Consider the following 27,205-nt stretch of genomic DNA (forward strand, 5'->3'; position numbering starts at 1 on the left):
GAAAGCTTTGAAAAAGCTCAATATGGAGGCCAAATGGCTGAAATATTGGGAAATTTTGGAACAAGAGGGAAACAGATTGAAATTGCAGTTTTGAAAAACTAAAAAATAAAGTGCGAGATTGGCTTCATTATTATCAGATAATGGAGGCATATAATTTGGACAAGAAAATTGGCTTCCAGGTGGAAAAATCAAAATTGGAAACAGAATTGTTAGAACCCAAAACCAAGATTTTGTCAAAGATGTATAACTTGCTGTTGAAATGGAATACTCAGGATGAAATGGTGAAATCTGCTATGATTAAATGGGCACAAGATGTTGGATATAACATAATGATGGCTGACTGGGAACAGTTGTGGACCACAGGTATGAAGTTTACGGCATGCAATGCCTTAAGAGAGAATATTCTGAAAATGATATACAGGTGGTACATAACCCCAGTCAAGCTTGCAAAAATCTACCATTTGCCCGATAATAAATGTTGGAAATGTAAAGAAACTGAAGGTACATTCTTTCACCTTTGGTGGACGTGCCCAAGGATTAAGGCTTTCTGGGAAATGATATATAATGAATTAAAAAAGGTATTTAAATATACCTTCTTGAAGAAACCAGAGGCCTTTCTCCTGGGCATGGTCGGCCAAATGGTGCCAAAGGACAGAACTTTCTTTATGTATGCCACAACAGCAGCAAGAATACTTATTGCAAAGTATTGGAAGACACAAGATCTACCCACTCTGGAAGAATGGCAGATGAAGGTGATGGACTATATGGAACTGGCAGAAATAACTGGCAGAATCCGAGACCAGGGAGAAGAGTCGGTGGAAGAAGATTGGAAGAAATTTAAAGACTGTTTACAGAAATACTGCAAAATTAATGAATGTTAGAATGATGTCAGAATGAAGTTAAGTGGTTTTAGTAGCAATGTTATAAAGGTGTATGTAAAAATGGATTGTTAACAGGTGAGAATCTAAAGCTATAATATATTAAGTTAAAGGATTAAGATAAAAATAAAGAGGGAAAGGAATTGCTGAATTAATCAACTGAACTGGAATACAAAAAAGGGAGGCGAGAGGTCAGGGAAACAAGTAAATGAAATGTAAGGTATGGAAAGATTGATTTGTTTTTTAAGTCTCTTTTATTTTTTATGTATTTTGTATTTTCTTTTTTCTCTATTTTTCTTTTTTTATATATGTAACCTTTTTTTGGGAAACCTTAATAAATATCATTTAAAAAAAAGATAGATAGATATAGATGATAGATTAGATATAGATAGATAGATAGATAGATAGATAGATAGATAGATGATAGATAGATGATAGATGATAGATAGATATGTATAGTATGTATTGCAAAGAATTATTAAAAATGTACCAAAAAGAAAGAAAGAAAGAAAGAAAGAAAGAAAGAAAAGAAAGAAACAAAGAAAGATAAAGTGGGAAATTATCAAAGTGTCAGCCACCAACCAAAGTAAACTTTTTATACATATATTTTTAAACTCATCCAATATGAACTTGACTACCTCTCCTTTTACACTGTCCTCATTTTTATCCAAGTTCAAATATTATAAGCCATCGAAAGCACATTAATTGCTTTTTGCAGATGCATTTTGTCTGCCTTTGGAGTCTGCCAACGGTAGTATAAACAATGGAGGAGCTCCAGGAACCAAGATTCATAGATTTTGAAGAAGGGAAAGGATCACTGGTTTCAACCCATTTAACTCCAGCCAATTTAATTTCCTCTAGGAACTATTCGATCAAACCCATGAAATTGCATTTGGCCCCCTGGATGAAAGGACTGGGAGTCTTGCTTGGAGGCAAGATGCGTAGGACCCGGACTTCAAGGAAAGATCCTGTGCGAAGGCAGCATCCAAACAGAGCAGAAAAGCTGCTATCCTATTCCCCGCTTACTTCCGAGTAAGCCCAATGGCACACAGGGGAAGAGATGTCAAAGTCAACACGCCTGGGATGACTTCTTCCAATTCCCAGCAAAGCTTTTTTAAAGGACAACTTTGCATAGCACACATTGCAGAAATAAATACAGGGTCAACCTGAACTCTTGTTAGTCAGTTCCTTCGTGCACAGGTTGAATTTCTACACGGAAAACTCACTGCTTCTGCTGTGAAAAGTTCAAAAACTCCATGTGAACTGGCATTTTTCAGTGTTATTAATTATCATTTGCAGTCACTTTTGTAAAGCTGTAGAGAAAACCAGATGCTGCCAAGTGGTGGGGGTTGGAAATTCAGGATTGTTGCAAGAAACTCACAGTGCGTTGCCACAAAGGAGCCTGATTTGGATGTCAGGTGGAGCTTCAAAGTGTTGCAGGAATTTATGTATGGAGGGGGGGGGTTGCCCCTCCAGCAGATATCATGCACATGCAGCCCACTACCAAAATCAGCACAATCGTTTTTGTGACTTTTGTGATTTGTCCCCACAAAACACTTCATCACAGTTTCTTTCTATCTATTCAAAGGGCCTTTGCTACATGATACCAAATGTAACAATTCACTGATAAACGTTATCTATGTACTGCCTCACTGGGAAAACTTCAGAAATTCATATAGACATGTGAGCTCAGCTACTCAGCAGCCCCTCTGCCTGAGTGATAATCCCTGGCATCCTGATACCTGAGTGCCAGACAGGTAGCCATTCCAGAAATACCAAACCCAGATGAAGACAAAAGGGTGGGATTAACTTGGCTGGGAAAGAGGGAAATGTAAATATCTCTTTCCTGTCACTTGATGGGTGTTTGGTGGAGGGCAAGGGGAACCATGGGGCAGGGTCCAGGATGCTCAGATTACGGCCACCAGACCTCCCCTTTCATGATGTAACTGTGATGTATCAGTGATGTAGTTTGGGGGGGTGTAACACGGGGATTAGTAAAGGTAAAGGTACCCCTGCCCGTACGGGCCAGTCTTGACAGACTCTAGGGTTGTGCGCTCATCTCACTCTAGAGGCCGGGAGCCAGCGCTGTCCGCAGACACTTCCAGGTCACGTGGCCAGCGTGACGAAGCTACTCTGGCGAGCCAGAGCCGCACACGGAAACGCCGTTTACCTTCCTGCTAGTAAGCGGTCCCTATTTATCTACTTGCACCTGGGGGTGCTTTTGAACTGCTAGGTTGGCAGGCGCTGGGACCGAGCAGCGGGAGCGCACCCCGCCGCGGGGATTCGAACCGCCGATCATGCGATCGGCAAGTCCTAGGCGCTGAGGTTTTACCCACAGCGCCACCCGCGTCCAAAACACGGGGATTAGCAGCTAATAAAAGTTTGGGTTCTCTTTTGTTCAGGGGCTTCCATTTTGTTTTGTTTTTTTAAAATGGTATTTATTGAAAAAATTTTAGAATTGCAGAAAAGAACACAGCAGAAAAAGAAAAAAAAGAAAACAAAGAGAAAACAAACCACATCAAACAATGTAGATTCAAAAAAACAAAAATACACCACAAACAGATAAAAACAAATCCATCATTCTCGAATCCTCAACTTTCATTACCTTCTTTCTTTGACCTCCTCCTCCTCCCTTTTTTTGTATCCTAGTTATTAATTATCACAGCAAATCCTTTCCATATTTCATAATATTCTGTCATTACATTACCTTAATCTATTTTCATCTTATCTTATAGAAAACCTTAAAACTTAAAACTTAACTCTTATTTTTACCAACTTCTCATAACCATAATATTCTTACCTAATTCTTTAGACATTTTTGCTAGAGCCAAGTAATTTCGTTCCAACATTTTTCTAACATTCATCAATTTTATAAAACAATCCTAGTAATAAAAAGAAAGAAATAAAAACAATCCAATCTTCATCCAGCGTCCCTTCCTCCTGGTCCCGGGTTTTGTCAGTCCTCTTTATCCCATTGATCTAGCGCATTAACCTGGTAACCTTATATCCGAGGCCCTTAAGTCTCTTCCATGTCCCTTCCGCAGCTCTTCTTCATATTCTCCTTTCACACGTGGGAACTCCAGCTTGGTAATGTTTTTGACCCTTTTCAACAAATCAGCCCCTTTTCCAAAGTCCAGACTAAACTCCATGTGGTATTTAAAGACATGTTTCAGAATCCCTCCAAGATTAAGAGCCCCCACAGCCCCAAACATCTCACGGCCCATTGCCAGACTTGGAAAGTCCAAACATCCCTGCATAGGGGGGTCTATCCAACCCCCCATTTCCAAACCAGTCCAAACCTTATCTTTCCAAATCTGGCTTTTTCCAAGTTCATTTGTCAAATCCAAAAGCTCCTGTTCCTGCAGGGCCACAGCTCCCTCCATCTCTGGCGCCCAAGATTCAGCAACATCCTCTTCTCTCATCTGTTCTGTCAGGGCACACTCCTGATTTAATTCCTGGGTGGGCTCCATATAGTTTCCCACTGCCTGTTCAAAAATTCTGACCGCAGTAGTCATCAAATCCGTATTCTCATTTAACTGTTCCAGTAGGGCATTTGTTTTACAGAGAGCACACAACAGAGCTTCTGAATACATTGTCCTACAAGGTCGCAAGTCTCTTTCCCACGATTGTAATCTGTAACAGCTGCAAGCTCCCTGGAATTAGTTACAGTTTCACAGTCTCCCTCTAGGGGGAAAACTTCTATTTGTTCTTTCTTTTAAGGACGAATCTAACAACAAAGTTTCCTTTTTGAGATATTTTGTCAATATTTGTTCCTTTAAAATGCGAAAGGGAATAGTGGAATCACTATGTTTCTCTTCTTTTAGCTATCTGTCAAAAGCGTTTGTCTCTGGTCAATGAGCTTCAAACGTCAGTCCTGACACCCCGCTCCAGGATCAGGACGGTGGAAAATTACTTTACTTTAAACTCACTTCTGCAGGTTTAAACAGTCCGAAAAAGATCCCCCTTCTTCTCCTGCTTCCGAAGGGGGGTTCAGCAATTTAAAATGATGAAAGTTAATCTTTTAGAAGCGATTTTCTGAGCTCTAGTTTACGTTGCCTTTGCTTTATTCTGTCTACAAAGAAACGGAAGGCTGACTTCCTGTTTAGACCTTCCCGTTTCAGTGCCAAATTGAAGTAAATTTTTAAGTCCAATTCCTTTCTGCTCGCAAGTCCTTATTTAAAGTCCAATTGTCCGAAATTTAAGTACTCACGGGTGATTATTTTAGAAGCCAAATTGTCCCAGGAAAAAGGCAGCGCTCTCCGACAACGGCTATGCGGCTTCGCTCCACGGAAAAAGCAGTTGACTCTCAGCACCACGCCACTTCCCCCTCTTCGCTTCGGAGCCCGTTAGTGGGTTCCTTTGCGGGTTGGGGGGGCGCTAAGGGTGCCCGCCGAGTCCCATGGTCACAGGCTTCATCCGCCTGTGATTTTTAAAAGGGTCCCCGCTTCGCCGTAGCAGTAAAGACCCGTTTCGCGCGGAGCTAGTCCCTCCAGATCATAGGGAGTCCGCCATTGCCGATGGCGCCACCCCGGAAGTCTGTTCGGGGGCTTCCATTTTGTTCCACCTGGTGACAGGTGGGAGTCCTGTCGCGACAGTCTTCAATAAAGACCAAGCCTACTGGCTGCTGTTTTGCTTTGATATTTCTGGCTGGTGTCCTTGTTTTTTGTCCAAGGGAGCCCACGGATTTCTCCGTTAACAAAAGTCTGCTTCACCATAGGTCTGGTACTAAGTTCACCAGCATCTGGCTGCTTGGGGCCCTGGACAGGAACCGGTTCCACCCCATTCCAGGGGTGCTGGGAATTGTGGGGTCAGGAAAAGGGAGTCAGACTTGGACCGGTCTCTGTCTTTGGGTGTGAAGATGGAACATACCCTCCAACTGTCCCGGTTTTCCAGGGACAGTCCCAGAATTACAGAAGCCATCCCAGTTTCTGAATTCCCCAAATGACCCAGTTTTCCTTTTCCTCCCCTCCACATCCTGGAGAACAATTTAAAGTGGTGTGCATGTGTATGTGCAAAAACAGAGTCATGTTGACACTGGAACTAAACTTGTTGTTGTTGTTTAGTCGTTTAGTCGTGTCCGACTCTTCGTGACCCCCTGGACCAGAGCAGGCCAGGCACTCCTGTCTTCCACTGCCTCCCGCAGTTTGGTCAGACTCATGCTGGTAGCTTCGAGAACACTGTTCCACCATCTCGTCCTCCGTCGTCCCCTTCTCCTTGTGCCCTCCATCTTTCCCAACATCAGGGTCTTTTCCAGGGAGTCTTCTCTTCTCATGAGGTGGCCAAAGTATTGGAGCCTCAGCTTCAGGATCTGTCCTTCCAGTGAGCACTCAGGGCTGATTTCCTTCAGAATGGAGAGGTTTGATCTTCTTGCAGTCCATGGGACTCTCCAGAGTCTACTCCAGCACCAGAATTCAAAAGCATCAATTCTTCAGCAATCAGCCTTCTTTATGGTCCAGCTCTCACTTCCATAAATCACTACTGGGAAAACTGGGGAAACTGGGAACTAAACTACCTGTGCCAAATGAAGGAAATGGTGAAGTGGGTGTATGAACCCCTTTCTATAATTTCAAAGGGCAATGTCACCAATCCACTTTAAATTCTTTCATTGCAATGCTTCAGCAGCCAGCCATTTTTTAGGAAACACATGGAGTGTTTATTCCTTTATTGTAAATTGAGCCTTACACTGTCTACTCAGAAGTAAGTCCCACTATATTTAATGCAGCTTACTCCCTGGTAAGTGAGTAGTTATCTGGGCAGCCTTAACTGCAATCCTAAACATTTTACTCAGACGTAAGTACCACTGAATTCAATAGGATTTCCTCTCTGGCATCTTCCTGATCATTCTCACAGTTCCTATTATTATTATTATTATTATTATTATTATTATTATTATTACCTGCCTTCTTTCCCTGACAGGGACTCAAAGCACTTTATGGCTAAAATTTTATTTCATTCCATCCGAAGGTGTTGTACATGATTCCTGGCACATTTTTTTCTTTACAACAATCTTGCGAGGTGGGTTCGGTGGAGAGGCTATAACTGGCTCAAGGTGACAGATGTAGATGTGCATATGACATTTATGTGTGCAAGAGATCAATGGAGAAATGTTGGAGGGTATGGATGGAAGAGCAGATGGATTTATTCAGATCTGCATCTACAGGGGTACCTTGGTTCTCAAACACCTTGGTACTCAAAAAACTTGGAACCCAAAAACCGCAAACCCAGAAGTAAGTTCGCAAAAAAAGTTTGCGAACTTTTTCCGGAAGCTGAACATGCTCTGTTTTGAGTGTTACGCTTCCGATTTGAGTGCCACACTTCCATTTTGAGAGTTACACTGTGGTCTGTTTTTGCTATTTATTTTGCATTTTTGTGGCTCTTTTGTGTGTGTGTGTGTGACTGTGTGGAACCCAGTTCAGCTACTGATTGATTGATTGATTCTGTGACTGCATTACATTGTTTATTGCTTTCATTTTATGGATCAATGGTCTCATTAGATAGTAAAATTCATGTTAAATTGCTGTTTCAGGGGTTTGTTTTTAAAAGTCTGGAACAGATTAACCCGTTTTGCATTACTTCCTATGGGAAAGCATGCCTTAGGTTTTGGAACGCTTTGGTTTTGGAACAGACTTCCGGAACAGATTAAGTTTGAGAACCAAGGTACCACTGTATAATAATTGATCTGTTGCTGTCCTACATACTTGAAGAAGGTATTTGCCAACTTTTGCCCAGGCTGTGATTGGCTGAAGTCATTGCTAGGAGGGGAGGGTTGTGCGCCACCCTAAGAAGCTGGGATCTCGTTTGGACTTCTGATTGGCGTGCGTCGCAGGCACCAAAGTGAGCTATAATAGGAGACTCTTTGCTGCCAGTTGCTGGTTGGAGTACAAATCTGCTAGGTCAAATGGTTGACTGAAGCACCGCACCCAAATTTGTTGCTGCCACCTGGTGGAGAGTTTATGCTCTCAAAGGGTTTGCATTTTTGTGGAACACACAAGGGACCTTATCTCACAGGTTCATCTTTGAATCACTTGTGAATAAAGCCCAAATAGCATAAGAAGAGCATAATAGAAGCCAAAGACCCATCTAGCACAGCATCATGTTCTCACCATGGTGAGATGCTTCTTGGAAGTTCAGAAATTATAGTGTTACAAGAGATGGAGAGAGAGAGAAAATACTCTATCCACTTTCTCTACCCCCACGCATAAATTTACACACCTCTTTCATGTCTCCTCTTACTTGCCTTTTCTTTAAACTAATTATAGCTCAGCTGGTTAGAGGCTGGTGCTTATAGCACCAAGGTTGCAAATTTGATCCCTGTATGGAAGAGCTGCAGTGCCGGATTAATGTATATAAGCTAAACAAGCTCTAGCTTAGGGCCCCACTCTCTTGGGGGCCCCCAAAAAATTTAAAGGGGAAAAAACTGGATGTACATTTCCAAAATAAAATAAAATAAAACCTACATACAGCAACAGTGTTTTGTGTTGTGTAGGCTCCTATGATGTAAGCAACGGGCCCTGCCTGCTAGCCTACTCCATAAAATACCACTGGTTTGCTCATTTCTATATCAATTACTTTGATAAAATACATATTGTGTTATGTGCAAATGGCTTGAGATACCTATTAGGTCCATAAATTACCATAGAGCATATATTCAACACACACAAAACCAGCGACCATTTGTTGTTGACAAAGGACAGCTGGACATAGAAAGGGCCCCATTACCTCATCAAACCTAAATCCGGCCCTGAGCAGCTGCATATTCCTGTATTGCAAGGGGTTGGACTAGATGTTCCTTAGGGTACCTTCAAACTCTGAGATTATTATTATTATTGTAAGCTTTCCTCTTTGGGAAACTGCTCCAGCCCCTTGATCAGTTTGGTTGCGCTTTTCCAGTGGAAAGGCAGACTTCCACTAGCACATTTCGGCCTTCTATGGCACTTGGTTGAAATTAGAGACAACTTTGTGATTTTGTCTGCTACGACTGCCCTGTTAATGCTACTCTTGTTTGTTAACATGGATAAATGCAGCTGTTCAGCTGGATCTCAGGTGTGCCGTGAGGGATGGGAAGAGTGCTACCTCGAACTCCAAATTGGGGTCCTAAAGGGTTTATTTCCTTTCAGTTGCGGGAAGTTAGAGCCGAATACAAAAGGAAAATAATCCATAGATTGCTGAGCCTCGCCCTGAGTGCTGACCCGAAGGTTACACTTTGCCGAGGCAAAAATAAAAACAGTGTCAAATAAAATCAATCAAAAATAATACACTTGAAATAGTTTAAAATAACCCTGCCAGGGAGGCTTCAATTGGGCTGCAGAAAGCTGCGGCATAATCGAAACCTCAGCAGTCATAATAATAAATCAGTCAATAGCGAGGGGAAGTTTTTCACTGCAGAAATGCTTTTGCCTGCTGGGGAACATTTGAGAGAGAGGATGCCAGGCAGGCTAGCCTGAGAAAGGAGTTCTAGAGGAGAGTCGCAGGGGGAGAAGTTTCCTTTCGTTATTGAAGCTGCACATCTGTGTGGTCTTTGAACATAACGCACACAGTGGACATCGGGGGGTGCCAGCCAATTTGGGCTTGTGGGTGCATGGCATGTTTCTGAGAGACACTTGTTGGCACAATCGCCTCTCGTCACTCTCTCCTACCCCTGAAAGACGGAAAGAGAAGCTTGGCTCAGGTCTCTCCTTCTCTCAGACCTCAGTCTCTGCAGCTCAGGAGACGTAGGTGGGTTACTAGACCCAGGGGCCGCCTCAGCCTCCCCTGACCCAACCGGTAGTGGAGCAGCTGTAAGCGATGGCCCAGCTGGAGGCAACGAGGTCATCCCCACATCTGGAGCCAGGGCAGGCTCAGGCCCCTGACTCGGCCCCGCTGGTGCTTGATGCAGGGGAACCTGTGCAGACTGGGACTCTTCAGGATCAGGCCCCAGACTTGGTTCAGATAATGGCTGAGGCAAAGGATCCGGTGGAGACTGAGACTCCTCTGGTTCTGAGTCCCAGGCCATCACACCTACTTACAAGTTTCCCACTGGGGCACTTCTCTGGCCACTGCAAGAACAGGATGCTGGACTAGGTGGGCCTGATCCAGCAGCCTCTTGTTTTCTTATCTTCTTAAGCAGTCTAATGATACCTTCATCTCAGGCAAGGGGACTTTCGGGTCAAGGCCTACTTGCCCTTGAGCTCCACAGTCTGTTCTAGTTTTGATTTGTTTTTATTTTGAATAATTTTAAAGCTTTAACGTCTATTGGCTCAGCAAGTAATTTTAATATCAAAGACAGGGAACATCTCTATTTTTATCTCAAGCAATGCAGAAAGAGCGGAATGAATGAGGGAGAATGGAAGGAAGGCTAGACCAGAGGAGCCTAGGAAGATCGAGTCTCACTAGAACAGCCTCTCCCAACCTGTTGTCTTCTAGAAGTTATTTATTTGGAGCCTTCTCTTCAGCCAAAAAGGGCTCCCAGAGCAGCTTATGTACTATCAAAATAAGGCTTGCAATCATTTAAAGCATGGCACACAAGGAAAGAGGAGCAGGAAGGAAAGAGAAAAAATCAAAGCTCAGATACTCGTTTCTAAACTTTTGTTCCTGTAATGACCAGCTGGTCCAGTTCAGAGGCAAGGAGGTGCTTGATGGATCTGGGCCTTCAGTAAAGCTGATGCAGTGAGTGCTGCTTCCACCAACTAAAGAACAATGGCAAGAGAAGCTGATGAACTATGCAGAAGTGGCAAAAATGACAGAAAGACTAAGAGAAAAAGACAACAGAGACTTTGAAAAAGATTGGGAACCATTCATACTAGATTTGCAGAAACAAAGAAAGGCAATAGACTTGACGGCAGGATTTAAATGAACATTCACATTATTAGTATCAGAAGATGTTTAGAAGATAGTGAAATAAGATGATGAAGTTACCGTATTTTTCGCTCTATAACACGCACCCGACCATAACACACACGTAGTTTTTAGAGGAGGAAAACAAGAAAAAAAATATTCTAAACGAAACAGTGGATGTATGATTTTTGTGGTTCATGCTGTGGCCACAGACATGTGATCTGACAGTGAGTTTGGAGTAGTCCAATGCAAAAATCCTGAGGATCCATGTGGATCCGTGCTTTGTAACCACGTTTTAAGTGGGGAGGGAAGGAAAAGCACTCAAGGGACAAGGAGCATGCGTGGGGTGTGTGGAGAAGGATGCTGCTAATAATGAAGAAGAGGGGTATAAGGGGGGAAGGCTCCTCTCCTCTCCCGCTTTGCTCCTTTAAATCAAGCAGGCTCTGCTTTTCTCCCTCCTCCCCGCTCATCCCCGGCTTAGCGAGCTGAAAAACTTTGCTGCTATGTAGCGAGCTGAGTGGGAAGGAGAGAGGGACAGAGAGCCTGCTTGCTTTTAAGGAGCCAACCGGACAGGAGCCGCTTACACTCCTCTCCTCTCCCGCTTTGCTCCTTTAAAGAAGCAGACTCTCTGTCCCTCTCTCCTCCCCACTCAGCGGCTCTTCTCCCGCTTTGCTGTTTCAAACCCCCTTACTTTCTAGGAGGAAAAAAGTGAGTGTTATGGTGCAAAAAATACGGTAATTTTATTTTTATGTTTATAGGTTAGATGTTATGTTATCAACAACCTTTTCTGTTGAGAGATAGCAAAGCGGATGAAAATAGAAAAAAACCAGAAACGCAGGTTAAGAAACGTTAAGAATTTGAGATGTATGTAATAAATGAAAAAGAAAAATGAATAAAAAAAATGAGTGCTGTTTCCTGTCTCTTTGGCTGAGGCAGTTGGATGCAATGGCTGCCTCTAGTGACAGCTGAGGGGAGAGGAGTGGGACTACAACTCCCATCAGCCCCAGCCAGTGTAGCCCTGACCATAAGAGGCCTGTTGGAGAGTCATTCTGCCATCTGTGGGGACCAAACTCATTCTCTGCCGTGTTGCACAGAGGCCTCTCGCCGTCCACTGCTTTCCTGTTGGTTTCTCCCTCTTTTTTGTTTCCAGTTCCCTCTTGTAATAACAAATCTCTGGCAATTTCAATGTTGCTGCGGTTGGATGAAGAGGAAAGAACGATTCGGGATCTGCTTCTAATTGCAAGTGGCTTTTGTGGTTAAAGTGGGGGAAGCGATGTTGTGATAGCCTTCAGAGACAGACTGGGGGGGAAGGAAACACACTTAAAGTGTGTGTTGGGGGAGGACATATTGTATACACATGTTCTCACAATCCTACATATTAAACTCCCGTGTCACATGTTCAACCAGGAGTAGGCAGAAAGTAGGCTGGGATCTACTGGGTAGATTCCCAAGCGATTCAGCAGCAGATTTGCAAAGAGTTTCTGACTCCCATTAGCTTCACTGCTGCTCCAGATGAACCGTTTATTTAGCATTCACCCTGACTGGCTTGCAAAAAGCTTATGCAGTTGTTAGACTTTTCCTAGTCCTTCTTGAGCATTTGTTTGCGAGGTGGTTATGCAGACAAATTCCATGCAAGCGATCATTAGGGAAGGAATTGAAAATAAAACTGCCGATGTCATGATGCTGTTATACAAATCTACGGTGCGACCACATTTGGAGTGCTATGTACAGTTCCGGTTGCCTCGCGTGAAAAAGGATATCATAGCAATGGAGAAAGTTCTGAAAAGAGCCACCAGACTGATCAAAAGGCATGGAGCGACTCCTCCAGGAAGAAAGCTTGCAGCATTTGGAATGTTTTAGTTTAGAGAAAAGGCAAGCAAGAGGAAGCATGACAGAAGTTTATAAAATTATACATGGCATGGAGAAACATCCACACAATGTAATCCAGTTTGCATGTACATCATGCGCCTTGTCATATAATACTACTGCATGATACGTTGTTTCCAGCTTCACACCAATTGGAGTCCTGAAGTTCTGAAGAAGTCTGCATGCACATGAAAGCTTATACCAAGAACAAACTTAGAGCCTAGGACTTGCCTATCATAAGGTTGGTGATTCAAATCCCCGCAATGAGGTGAGCTCCCGTTGCTCTGTCCCTGCTCCTGCCAACCTAGCAGTTCAAAAGCATGTCAAAGTGCAAGTAGATAAATAGGTCCCGCTCTGGCAGGAAAGTAAACGGCGTTTCCATGAGCTGCTCTGGTTCGCCAGAAGCAGCTTAGTCATGCTGGCCACATGACCCGGAAGCTGTACACCGGCTCCCTCGGCCAATAAAGCGAGATGAGCGCTGCAACCCCAGAGTCAGCCACGACTGGACCTAATGGTCAGGGGTCCCTTTACCTTTAAGGTGCTACAGTGGTACCTCAGGTTACATACGCTTCAGGTTACAGACTCTGCTAACCCAGAAATAGTGCTTCAGGTTAAGAACTTTGCTTCAGGATGAGAACAGAAATCGTGCTCCGGCGGCACGGCAGCAGCAGGAGGCCCCATTAGCTAAAGTGGTGCTTCAGGTTAAGAACAGTTTCAGGTTAAGTACGGACCTCCGGAACGAATTAAGTACTTAACCTGAGGTACCACTGTACTGGAATTTTTTAATATTTTTTTATATATTTCTACTGCGTCAGACCAACACGGCTACCTCCCTGAATCTGGAGTCCTTAAGCCATTCCTAATTCCTCTCTAGCCAAGGTGTAACATGTTTGCATAGGGTAAAGACACCCTGTCTAGTCTGTGTACAAACAGAAATGAATCTGACACTCATGAAGCCATGCTGATGTGAACGACTGGTGGGAAAGAGGTGGGAAGGGCATGGGGCAACTTCACTGCGCTGCAAGGTGGTCATGTGAATGCACCCTTAAGTGGCGGAAAAGAAAGCTGCATCAGGAGTGGACTTTGGTGTGCAAGGACTGTGCACCCCATTGGGTTTTGGTGCTGAAAGGAAGTCCCAAGCCTCAGCACATGCTCAGAGGCACCCTGGTCTCTGGTTCTAACAGCATGCTTTTTGCACCTGGTCCTGGTTGGTAGATCTTGAGGTTCTAGCAAAAGCGCAAAGTAGATCTGACAAGCATGACGTCTGCCCCCCCCCCCCCCCTGCATTAAAAGAGCTGTCTTCAGAGCACTAAAGTTGCATTAAAAAGCCTTGTCACCCTAGATGGTAGAAAGAAGAACAAAATGATTGCTTCTCCAGACTGTTTAGTCCAAGGAAATGCATTTTGGTTCTCTTTAAACCGCCCCTGAGCTGCACAGTAATTTTATTGGGAACTCTTAAAAAACCTGACCCTGTTATGAGGGAGGCTGTGATAATTTTATTATTCATTCCTCACCCAAAAAATTACCTCGGGGCATCGTAACTTCTTGCTTGCTTAAAAGAGAACTCTGGAAAATGAGCAGCTGGGTTTTGTTTCCAAATGTGCTCCCAGAATGCCGATTGATGGTCCTGAATCAAAGCTCTGCGGCGCCCATTCGTGTCCTTGCACGCCTTGCCTTTGACATCCCTGCTATAAAAAGGCCACATGCATTTTTCTTTAAAACTCTCAGCTTCTGGTGTTATAATCAAACTCTGCCATTTCTCCCTTCTCCGTGATATTTTTGGCCCCAGCGCAGAGGCTGCTGTGGGGTGCAGTGGGTCAATGTCAGTCCCAATGGACACCAGCTGGGGAAATGTGCAAAGTGACGTCTGCCTTTAACCTGCAAATACACACTGGTGTATTGCCCTGCTTCTTGAATTACCCAGAACAATTCAAGCGTACAAGCTGCAATTGGGCCATCTATGCTGTCTGTACCCCTTCAGCAGGTTTAGGGTCAATCTAGTAGATCCATAGAGTTGAGAGAGGCATGAGTAACACAGGCATGTTTTTTCCAGGTGCATAAAGGTGATCGACAAAACTCTAAGGACACCTGTACCTGTTGAAGTCCACTGGATGACAAGCCCATGCTAATAAGGCAAGAATGAATGTAAAATGAATTTGGAACAGTAAAAAACCTGTATCCTGATAGCTGAGATACTAAATATGATGCTTCTTCTTCTTCTTTGGCGATCACTCATAGTCAAGTAAGATTGTCTTCCATAAATACGGTTTTAACAATGAGTCTGTAAGTGACTGTGGAGGCCAATTCTGGATCCACACGTCCTTCCACAGTGGGGACACTCATTTCTGGGCAGGAGTTGATCACAGTGTGGATTTGCCATGCGTGCCTTCCTCTTAGCATGTTTCTCCCTTGAGTCCTGAGTTCAAGTGTCTTCAAAGCCCATGATACCTTTCGTAAAGGTTGTTCTCTAGTTAGAGCACTCGCGGGAAAGTGTTTCCCAATTATTGGTGTTTATACTACTTTTTAAAAATATTTGCCTTGAGAGAGTCTTTAAACCTCTTTTGGTGACCAAGCATTACGCTTTCCATTTTTAAGTTCAGAATAGAGTAGTTGCTTTGGAAGACGATAATCAGGCATCCACACAACATGACCAGTCCAACGAAGTTGATGTTGAAGAATCATTGCTTCAACACTGGTGAACTTTGCTTCTTCCAGGACACTGGTATTAGTTTGCCTAAATATGATGTAATACAGTAACTAAACCAAACAGTCACTGGCCAGTGGGTTATCATCAGGATGACCTTTCCCTATAGACTTGCCTGCTGAGCATCTCTCACATGACTGTACATTGCAAAAGATCCTGGAACAGAACTTCACTTTCCACCCTAAAGCAACCAGCACTCCCTTGTGGCTGCACATTGACTCTGTACACATAATACCTTCGAATCACATTTTTCACCTCAAAGAATTCTGGGCACAGTCGCCTGTTAAGATCTGCTGGGAATTTTATATCTGTAAACTACAGGGCCCAGAATTCTTTGAGGGAAAGTATGTGCTTAAAATGTGTTTTAAAGGTATTTATTGTGTGTACACAGCCCTTGTAAAAGGAAATGATTGGCAATGGGACAGGAGGCTCTCAAGCAACTAGTCCACCATTAGTCCCTTCAGCGATCAACTCCTCCTCCTGCTTCCAAGGCAGTTGAGAGTCCTAGGAACCCAGTTTGAAAAACTCCTCCCTAGAGTTACACAGCACATAAAGGCACCTATTGCTTTCTGTAGCACAAGAATCACCAGTGATCCTTGCAGGGGCAAGGGAGGGAGAATGAGGAGGTTGCATTTATACTTATTTATTTAACTAAGACATTTAATTTGTGTCCTTCTCTGGTGCAGAAACACCACTTGGGGCAGCTAAGTCAGCTAACAAATTTCAGTTCTACACCTCCTTTGAGACTTTTTTTTTTAAAGCTTCCCTCATGTCAGGGATAGGTTGTCGAAGAAGACTTAAGATGTTCTCTGTGACCATCTCCTTGTTCCCTGTGTTTTTCTTTTTAAAAAATAGATAAATAAATATTTTGATTCCAAATTGTACACACATACCGGTAAATCAGAGCAAGAAATGTCTCGCTCCTTTTGTTTTAATGTTGAGTGGTGCCCAGTTATGCTTGGCAGAGGTGTATGTGTGTGTTAAGCCTTACATCAGGGGTAGGGGAACTGTTGTCCTCCAGATGTCCTGGACTACATCAGCCATCCCCTTGACCTTGCTGGCTGGTGGTGATAGGTGATGCAGTCCAGAACATCTGGAGGTCACCAGATTACACCCTCCTGCAAGATCCTTAGACTCCCCTTCCTGACTACCCCAGTGGATTGCTTAGAAGCAAGTAAGGTAAAAGGTAAAGGACCCCTGGACGGTTAAGTCCTGTCAAAGGTGACTATGGGGTTGCGGCACTCATCTCGCTTTATTGGCCAAGGAAGCCGACGTTTGTCTGCAGACAGCTTTCTGGGTCATGTGGCAAGCAGGACTAGACCGCTTCTGGTGCAACAGAACACTGTGATGTAAACCTTCTCGCCACAGTGGTACCTATTTATCTACTTGCACTGGCATGCTTTCAAACTGCTAGGTTGGCAGGAGCTGGGACAAAGCAATGGGAGCCCATCCCATCACAGGGATCAACCCTCTGATCGGCAAGCCCAAGGGGCTCAGTGGTTTAGACCACAGCGTCACCTGTTGAAGGAGGAGAGAGGCTGGTTAACCCTCCAAGTGCTGATCTTCCTGGGCATTTCATGCTACCCTCCACACACAAAAATTACTCTCTTGCATGGCAGCTCTCCTACTTACTTAACACAGGGTGATGGAAGTGGGGGACAACATCTATATTGCATTGGAGACCATGCATGTGAATGAGCCCTTAACCACAGAGCTGGTGTTCTTGAGCTTTTCAGTCGTCTTTTCAGAGCATTCACAATGGATAGCACTCTGTGCCTCAGCAAAGAAGCAAATGTGGGATTTAACCAAGAAGCCCAGTGCCTACCAGAACTCCTCCTTATCTGTACAGTGGTACATCGGGTTACATATGCTTCAGGTTACATACACTTCAGGTTACAGACTCCGCTAACCCAGAAATAGTACCTCGGGTTAAGAATTGCTTCAGGATGAGAACAGAAATTGTGCAGCAGTGGTGGCAGCAGCGGGAGGCCCCATTAGCTAAAGTGGTACCTCAGGTTAAGAACAGTTTCAGGTTAAGAACGGACCTCCGGAACAATTTAAGTTCTTAACCCGAGGTACCACCGTATATCATCTTGGGAATATCACCTTCTGGCTGAGATGCTGCCGGCCTCTCCTGGGACTAGGAAGGACATAGATTTCAGCACCATGGAAAGCAACCGCGTCTAATGCCTACAAGTCCTGAGCAGAACAGCTGGGTGGGGATGTATCACTGCAAGCTTTACACAAAGGCTCAGACAGATTATTCTAAGACCAGAAAAACACCTGCTGGTGTACTTTAAGGACAGACTAGGTGTAAGTACGCTGCTTTCAAAATGCCAGACAGTACTTACCTTGTGCTGTGACATCACAGAATCAGAGAACTGCATGATGTTAACTCATCACAGCGTAATATAAGTTACTTGGTTCTGCTGGACCAGAGATCTCACATCTGGTGGCCTTCAGAGGTTTGGGGCTACAGCTCCCATCAACCCCAGCTAGCATGGCTGTGCTGGCTGAGGCTTATGGGAGTTTAGTTCAAACCATCTGGGCATAAGAACATAAGAGGAGCCCGCTGGATCAGGCCAATGGCCCATCTAGTCCAGCATCCTGTTCTCACAGTGGCCAACTAGATGCCCGTCAGAAACTGGCAAGCAGAAATCTCATCCCTCGCCACCTGTGGCTTCCAGGAACAGGTATTCAGAAGTATTGCTGCCCCCATCTGGGGTGGCAGAGCACAGTCATTGTGGCTAGTAGCTAATAATAATAATAATAATAATAATAATAATAATAATAATAATAATTTATTATTTATACCCCGCCCATCTGGCTGGGTTTCCCCAGCCACTCTGGACGGCTTCCAACCGAATATTAAAAACAGCACAGCGTCAGACATTAAAAACTTCCCTAAACAGGGCCGCCGTCAGTTGTCCTTTAAAAGTAAAATAGTTGTTTATTGCCTTGACATCTGATGGGAGGCCGTTCTACAGGGCAAGCACCACCACCAAGAAGGCCCTCTGCCTGGTTCCCTGTAACCTCACTTGTCGCAGCAAGGGAACCGCTAGAAGACCCCCGGAAGTGGACCTTAGTGTCCAGGCAGAACGACGGGGGTGGAGATGCTCCTTCAGGTCTACTGAACCAAGGCCATTTAGAGCTTTAAAGGTCAGCACCAACACTTTGAATTGTGCTCGGAAACATACTGGGAGCCAATGTAGGTCTTTCAGGACTGGTGTTGTGTGATCTCGGTGACTGTTCCCAGTCACCAGTCCAGCTGCCACATTCTGGATTAATTGCAGTCTCTGAGTCACCTTCAAAGGTAGCCCTACGTAGAGCGCATTGCAGTAGTCCACCATGAATCTGGCTTTAGAAGAGGGTTGGACAAATGTATAGGGCTATCAGCCACTATTAGCCACAATGGCTATGCTCTACCTCAACAGTTGGAGGCAGTGGTGGAAACCATAGGAGGAGAGGGTGCTTTTGTGCTGAGATCTTGCTTATGACTTTCCAATAGGAATCTGTTTTGCCACTGTGAGAACAGCATGCTGGACTAGATGGGTCATTGATGTCACCCAACAGGCTCTTCATGTTTCTGTTATGTTCCTTAATCTTGTCTACTGTGCTTTCTGGCAGTGGCTTTCCAGGATTCCAGACAGACAGCCGTGTCTCTCCTTCCCTGGACAGATGGCCACAATGCACAATTGCACTTACTCTGTGCCCACAATATCAGAGAAGCATTTTGGGTAGCAGCCTGAATTTAAAAGGGAGCATGGAAAGCCACCTTGATACAAGTCATACTGTTAACCCATCTAGTTTAATGCTGTCTACACGGACTGGCAGTAGCTCTCAGGGGCTTCAAGCAGGTCCTGCATGGAGATGCCAGGGATCAATCCTTTTTAAAAAGTTCCAGTTTTTATTACTGCATTATTTTTATTGGGTTTTTTATGATGTCTTGTAATTTGTTGGTGTAGTTGATAATAATAATATTTTTTAAAAAAAATACCCCACCCTTCCCAGTTCAAAAACCGGGCTCAGGGCAACAAATTTAAAACATTTAATTGTAAAAGCAGCATAAAATACAGTATAAAAACATGAATAACAATAAAATTCAAAGTTCAGAAATAAATTTAGGGGAAATCCATCTAGTAAGCATTAGATAATCACCAGGGCTAGCTGGCTGAATTGGTCCTACTTGGGCCAGCGAGGAGGCCAGGGGAGAATTAGCTGTGGGGTCTCAGAGCGGGTAATATTTATAAAAGGGGAGGGGGAGGGAAGAGAAGGGAAATAAAAGATCAGACTGAATTCAAATTAAAGGCCAGGTGGAATAGCTTTGTCTTACAGGCCCTGTGGAAGGAGATTAAATCCTGAAGGACCCTGGTCTCGTGGGACAGAGCATTCCACCAGGTCGGAGCCATCACTGAGAAGGCCCTGGCTCTGGGGGAGGATAGTCTGACTTCCTTAGGGCCTGGGACCTCTAAACTATGGTTATTCATGGACCTTAATGTCCTCTGCGGGGCAGACCAGGAGAGGCGGTCCCATAGATACGAGGGCCCTAAGACACAAAGGGTTTTAAAGGTCAAGACCAGCACCTTGAACCTGACCCTATACTCCACCGGGAACCAATGCAGCTGGAAAAGCACTAGGTGAATATGCTCCCATGGCAGGGACCCCGTGAGGAGCCTCGCTGCAGCATTCTGCACCCGCTGGAGTTTCTGCGACAGCTTCAAGGGCAGCATGTATCGGCTTGTCTTTGAAATGTGCTAACCAACCCACCGCCTACCCTGGTTCACTGGGGAAGGATCAGCTTATAAACTGAATAAATCAAATGGAGGCTGGCATCTTCTGCATGGAAAAGCATGTGCTCTTTTCCTGAAAGCCAGGCCTGGTGTGTCTTGCAGACTCCCAGCCAAGGAAGACAAACAGCCGATAGTTCATTCTTTATTGACAAAAGCACACGGTTACAGCAGCCTCCTAAGGTGCACCAGATACACACATGCACACTTCTGGCATCTACATAGCTGGCGTTAACTTTTTCAGGTTCATGCCTGTATATGTTTTGTGAAATAAAATAAATTAAGCCCACCCAATTTGCACTTCCCAGACCAAAGTGCAACCCAAGGGCCCATCTAGCATCCTGTTCTCAGACTGGCCTCCCAGAAGCCCCAATGGAAAGCCAGGATGCAGGACATGAGCCCAACATCACAGCACACCTTTGGAACAGAGCGTTCCATCCCAGGAACCGAGATACAGAGGCATTGCAAGCCGGTTTCCGTGGGCACAGAAAAGCCGAAAGCAACAGTATCATTATATCTTGATTTTATTAGGGCCGACAGAGGAGCCACGAAGCAGCGATGAAGCTTTTGAGTTCACCAGAAGTAAAACAGGGGAAATGGAGATTTGGGGGAGAGAAAGGATGTCGGGCATTTGTAGCACAATGCTCTTTTGATTGCAGTGGAACATAAGGAAGGAGACGCCGTCTGCAGTTGTACGCTCTGCAGGATCAAAGGATGCAGCTGGTGGGGCTGATGAAACTCTAGGGTAGTTCATATAAATAAAAGGCGGGCAAAAAGGCTGTTTCCCAACCGAAATTGCTACATTGTTTGTGTCGCAAGAGAGCGGTTGTTCGGGGATGGATAAAACGCTGGATTGATGTGGGCTGTTGTCAGCGGCACTCTTACTCGTAAAAGCCTTTATGGGTCACTCTAAGCACCTGCCTTTGGTATATATGACTGAAGAGGCAGGCTGTAATGGCCCAGAGGAGATAAAAGGGTTCCGAAAGGCCAGCTCTAAATCACTTCTTGTTTTGCTGCTGCTGTTCTGGACTACACATCCCATCAGCCTCAGTCAGCATCGCTGGGCTGGCTGACAGCAGCCATTGTCGCAAACATCTGGAAGACTCCAAGCTGGCAAAGGCTGCAGTGGCAGCAGTAAGCAGCTCGGAGGACTCGACTGATTAAACTGTATCCTTTTAAATTTAATTAATCCATTCATTCTCTGTTCTGGAGCTCCAGCGCTCCCTTTCTTTTAGAGGTCAAACGCCAAGCCTGAATACATTTTGGAACTGCTGCAAAAGAAAGAAAAACCCTTTTATCTCAGCAAGCATTTATTTAGCAAGCGAAATTGAGCAGAGGTCTGTTTTGTTCACGGTGATTTAGAAACGGCTCTTTTCCACATTGCTGCCTGTGACCTCAATGGATTTCTTTTTCCCCCTTTTTTAATTTTTTTAGTTTTAATTTTATTAACATATAAAACACATACATATACATTTACACATTACACATACACAACACACTACCTAGTTTTCATAACATAAAACATACCTACATTACTCTATATAATACCTACCTATACTGTACATATCAACATACCTACACACCCACACGACACCCACCAAGAGACTTGACTTCCAGCTGTTCTTGTTATGCTACTTTATTTTTCCAACTAGCTTAAACACATTTCATTATTTCTTTAATCTCTTCTTCTATCTTGACTTTACTCTCCTTTCGCTCTAAATATTTTCTGGATTCACTCAGTATCTGTCAAAAATTCTACTTTTTCCACATAAATTTTGATGTATTCCTTAAAGATAGCCCACTCCTTATTCACTTTTTGTACCATATCTCCTCTTATCCTCCCTGTTAGTTCAGCAATATGGAAGCATTCCATCATTTTAGATAACCGGCTTGTTTTAGTTGGGACACTGACCACAATGGATTTCAACTGGCCACAGACCCCCAATGTGTCTTGAAATGACCTCATGGAGTCATAAAATCATAGGATTGTAGAGGTGGGAAGGGTTTCCAAGGGTCAACTAGTCCAGCCTCCTCTGGATTTCATCTCTTTCCTCCACCCAGCCATGGAGAGGTCCCAGCAAGGAGCATTTTTGCGGGTGAGGCCATGCAGGAAGATAGCCAGATGCACATGGAAGATGGAGCAAGCTGCTTTTCTGCAGCTCCGGAAGGTAGGACCCAAACCAATGGATTCAAATGACAAGGAAGGAGTTTCTGACTAAACATCAGGGAGAACTTTCTGATGGAAGCTGCCGTTCAACAGTGGACTCCCACAAGAGGTGGTGGGCTGTCCGCCCTTGGAGGTTTTTCAGCAGAAGATGGATGGCCATCTGTCATGGATGCTTCAGCTGAGATGCCTGCATTGCAGGGGGTTGGACTGTTAGAATTCCTGCTCCATGATTGCAGTCATGGGATTGTTGTCTATGACATGACGGTGTTTGTTTTGACTCCACAGAGTTGGAAGTGACAGAAACAGAATGTTTGTGTTGCTGTGTTCCATGAAGTGGGACTATTGTCCTTTGTTCTTTTTCTCCTTGCTGCTAGAGAGAGAGGGAGCCGTGTTGCAGTGCTTCGTGTGTGTTTATATGTAAATAAAGTAGAACAGCCAAAATGCTGAGTTGCTGAGGTCTGTTATGCAAACTGTGAACGCTCTGCGGATCCCTAAGTGTGCCGGTGTCTGTTGGCATCGGTCACTGTGATGTTCGGGCAGAAGAAAGCTTATGAAGTTCCTGAACGATTGACCAGGAGGGAGAGAACATGCCTGTTGGGCATGTGTCTCTGTCAGGGTCCTTCTCGAGTGTAAGCTGAACTCCTGACATGGACTAGATGATCCTCAGGGCCCTTCCACCTCTGCAGTTCTATTACTGCATTATCTACCTGCAAAGAGGCAGAGCTCAGCTGGAGTACATATTCTGGTTCCTGCCCTGCCCTTCTGTAGTGATAAGCCTTGCTCCAGTACAATTATTCATTTATTCATTTCATTTCATAAAATTTACATTCCTCTTGGTTGTTGTTGTTTTTATTTAAAAAAGCAGTTTCCAAAAATGGTAAAACAGTAAAAATATCAATAAGAAAAATTACTAACCATGATTTAAGAGTTTTGGAAAAAAATTAAACGGCAATAGATTTTTAAAAACAGATTAAAGCTAGCATCAATTTTTGAACTGTCTGGGCAGGCTCGCCTAAGCAAAATGTTTTTTTAGCAGCTGCCGAAAAGAGTGCAGTGGTATCAATTGGCAGGGAGTTCCAAAGTGTAGGTGCTGCTGCATTAAAAGATAAGGCTTCTTGTAAATGTGGGGTGAGTATTACGTGGCATCTGCAACGGGGACAGTTCCACAGGATGAAGAAGTTGAGTGGGCATGTATGGGGTAAGACGATTTAATTGATTACCGCCCCTAAAAAATAAATAGACTGAGCCACTTTTGTGTGATCACTGGGCAACCCAGAAGCAGAGAGTGTTCTGGAGAGAGGCAGGGAAGCAATGGCTTCCTGGTGCTCACAGATGAAGGCCGCACCCCAGTTGACAGCGCCATAGCTGTCAACTTTTCCCTTTTCTTGTGAGGAATCCAATCGGAATAAGGGAATTTCCCTTATAAAGGGGGGGAAAGTTGACAGCTATGGTCAGCGCCTGCACCCAGGGCTACATGAATGATGCATGAGCAAAGGTAGTTTCAACCTCACCACCTTTGGAGCACCTGAGTGGTAAACCTGATACATCCATCAAATCCACAACCTCATCTCTTCAGGGCCCTTGATAGCAGCCGCTGTGAAGAAGGGGGCTTCTCATCCAAGCCAAAGGTCCACTGATCTATCAGTCACAGTGGGCCCTGTCTGCCTTTGATCCCAATCCGATGCGCTCAGCAGGCTTCTTGCCATTTGATGGATCGTGACCAAGCGTGGAAAGGTTAACGCCCTGCAATCGGCAGGCAGCAGCTGCTGCCCTCGCTGCTTCTTGCTCTACAAATCACGAAGCACAGAGTCTGAGAAAGGTTATGCTGCGTGGAGCCTCAGAACACAGCTCTTTTTTGCATCCCATGTATATTTCATGGCGGCTCAGAGCAGGAGCCTGCCTTGACATGCCCTGCATCGACAATGGGCAGCCCTCAGAGTTCAGGTAGCCACAGGCAGGCACTTCTCTCTCTCTTCAAACAACAACAACAAGTTAATGCAATGCTAGGCTGCATCAACAGAAGTCTAGTGTCCAGATCAAGGGAAGTCATAGTCCCACTCTATTCTGCCTTGGTCACACCACACCTGGAATAACGTGTCCAATTCTGGGCACCGCAATTTAAGGAGGATGTTGACAAGCTGGAAGGTGTGCAGAGGAGGGCGACCAAGATGATCAAGGGCCTGGAGATGAATGGTGGAAGAAGCTGGGTCTGTTTAGCCTGGGAGACTGAAAGGAGATATGATCATCATCTTAAATATCTCAAGGGCTTTCCCATGAAAGAGGGAACAAGCTTGTTTTCTCCTGCTCTGGAGGGTAGGACTCGAACCAGTGGATTCAAGCAACAAGAAAGGAGATTCTGATTGAACGTTAGGAAGAACTTTCTGACTGTAAGAACTATTTGAGACTGGACCAGACTCCCTGTTAGACTTCTGTTATGCCACTGTGCAGTTTTTGGAGTCACAAGACAGGAGACGGATATTGATGTTACTGGTTTCCTGTTTCTTTGTTCCTGTTGTTCACTGACTCTCACAGAGAGTAGATGCATATTCTTTTCTGTCCTGCGTAGATAGAAATAAACGTAGCGATGTAGCACATATTTCGGCTCCTTTTGCTGCTGTTTGGATACTCTGCTTAATGGGAGCATGCCTGAAGCCTCATTAAAGGCTTAGGTCATTAATCACCATCGGAGCAGAGGTCGATGGATTCCAAAGATACAACGAGGAGGAGAGCTATTACAGCTTGGTCGTACGGAAGCTCCAACACTCCCTTGGTGGTGGACTCTCCTTCACTGGTGGTTTTTAAGCAGGGATTGGATGTCCATTTGCCAGAGATTCTTTAGTTGCCAATCCTGTGTTGCAGAGCATTGGACTAGAAATCAGACGTGTCCAACCAGTAGATGGCGATCTACCGGTAGATCCCCTGCTGATCCTGGTAGATCACGGGACCCTTATCAATCGTGGGATTAAATAAAGTTTACCGAAAGTTAACAAATAAAAACTGAAGGACTCTGGGCAATCCTACCCAAAAAAAGCTTGACAGCTCTGGGCTCAACAACTCTGGGCAATCCACCCTCCAATGACAATGGGTAGATCACTGCCAGTTTTTTTTTATACGGGGAGTAGATCACAGTCTCTTGGGAGCTGGATGTGCCAGGATTTGATGACCCTGAGGGTACCTTCCAAGTCTGCAGTTCGAGGATTCAATAACCCTCCATCCATGTTGCCTTGATAGGCAGCAAGGAGACACAGACATATGCACCAATTTTGAGTTGCAGTTGTTGACTCTACACTAGTCCTTGGTAGCATCTTAGGGGGGTTGGGATTTCCTTGGGGGGCACTAAGAGCCAAGGGGGCAGCAGGGGGCACGGGAGCTGTCAGTGGCTTTTTGTAAACAGCTTTGAGGCTTTGTTGCAATCAAGTGGTATACAAATTTTATGAAATAAAACAAATAAAAACTATTGGGCTTTGGAAAGGTGGTATCGCTAGATCAAGTTCATCCATTTTCTTGAATTAATAAAGCTAACTTGTTTTGATTGGATTGTGAAATAAATGCATCATTAATTGTTACTGTTTTGAATTTTGCTGTGATATTATCTTCCTTGTGCAAACTGCTATTCTGAATTATGCTTTCATATATATATATATATATATATATATATATATATATATAAATTTTTATTAAATTTTCTGTTTTACAATTTAAAATACTCATTTTACATACTTAATATATCAATGACTTCCATTCTTCTCTTTCCATGGTTCATTCTACATATCATAAATCCCTGCATATTTTACAAAAACTATACCATTCAGTATTCCATTTTGCATCCATCCAAAACTTGTTTACGCTGTTGAATTGGTCTTAATGCCACCAGTGTTTTCAGCTGTACACAATTATTTCCCATAGATTCATTAAATGTTTCCAGTCTTCTTTAATTGTGCTTTCTATTGGGTAGGGAAGGTGGTACAGTCAAACCTCGGCTGTCAAACGTAATCCGTTCCGGAGGACAGTTCAACTTCCGGGGATCAAAGGGCAGTCGGCAGAGTCAATGGAGAAAAAAGAAATTAATTTCCCAGAAGCCATTCGGCTTCCGAAAATCGTTCAAAAACCGGAGCAGTTACTTCCGGGTTTTCGGCGTTCTGGAGCCGAAATGGAGGCATTCAGGACATAGCTGTCAACTTACAGATTTCAAAATAAGGGACCAGCAGCCTCGAAAATAAGGGATCAGCAGCCAAAATAAGGGATTTTCCAAGCACAGGTATGTTCAACCTCTGAGCCCCTCCAAGCCAGAGGCAGAAAGCCCAGCCAGCAGCCAAACAAAGACTCAAACAGTGGTTCCCACAGTGCAGCAACCTGGCAAAGGGGATGCAGCAAGGAAAACTACCGTCACCTCTCCGCTGGGAAGCGCTGAGCAAAGGCGAGTCCCCAGGCAACTCGGCCAATTTGATCGGCAAAAGGCATGCAAGCTCCACCCCCCAGTCGTTCTTAGACTCCTTATTGGGTGAGCAACGCAGCCAAGCAACACAGTTGGAGCCTCCCTCCTCCCTGGCCGGCAGGGAAGGAGGGAGAGGAGCTGCTTCCTTTGAAACCTGGGAAATTTAAGGGACATCATCAATAAGGGACAGCAGCGGGACACAGCGCTGGGATAAGGGACTTTCCCACCAAATAAGGGACGGTTGACAGCTATGGTTCAGGAGCCGAGGTTGGACTGTACCAGAGATGAGTTGATGGAACCACATGGGGTGTGACCAGAAAAAAATATTTGAGAGTTCCTGTCCTAGGAAAGCACCTTTCGAAGGAACTTGAAGAAGCAACTAAACACCAGGAAGAACTTTTTGACAGTCAGAGCTGTTCGACAGTGGGATGGGCTCCCTCGCAAGGTGGTGGGCTCTTCTTCACTGGGGGGCTTTTAAACAGAGGTTGGATGGGCACATGTCAGGGATCCTTCAGCTGCAAATCCTGCATTGCTGTGGGTTGGACTAGATGAGCT

The sequence above is a fragment of the Podarcis pityusensis genome (genome assembly GCF_964106645.2).
Source record: "Podarcis pityusensis genome assembly, chromosome: 11".
Lineage (NCBI taxonomy): Eukaryota > Metazoa > Chordata > Lepidosauria > Squamata > Lacertidae > Podarcis > Podarcis pityusensis.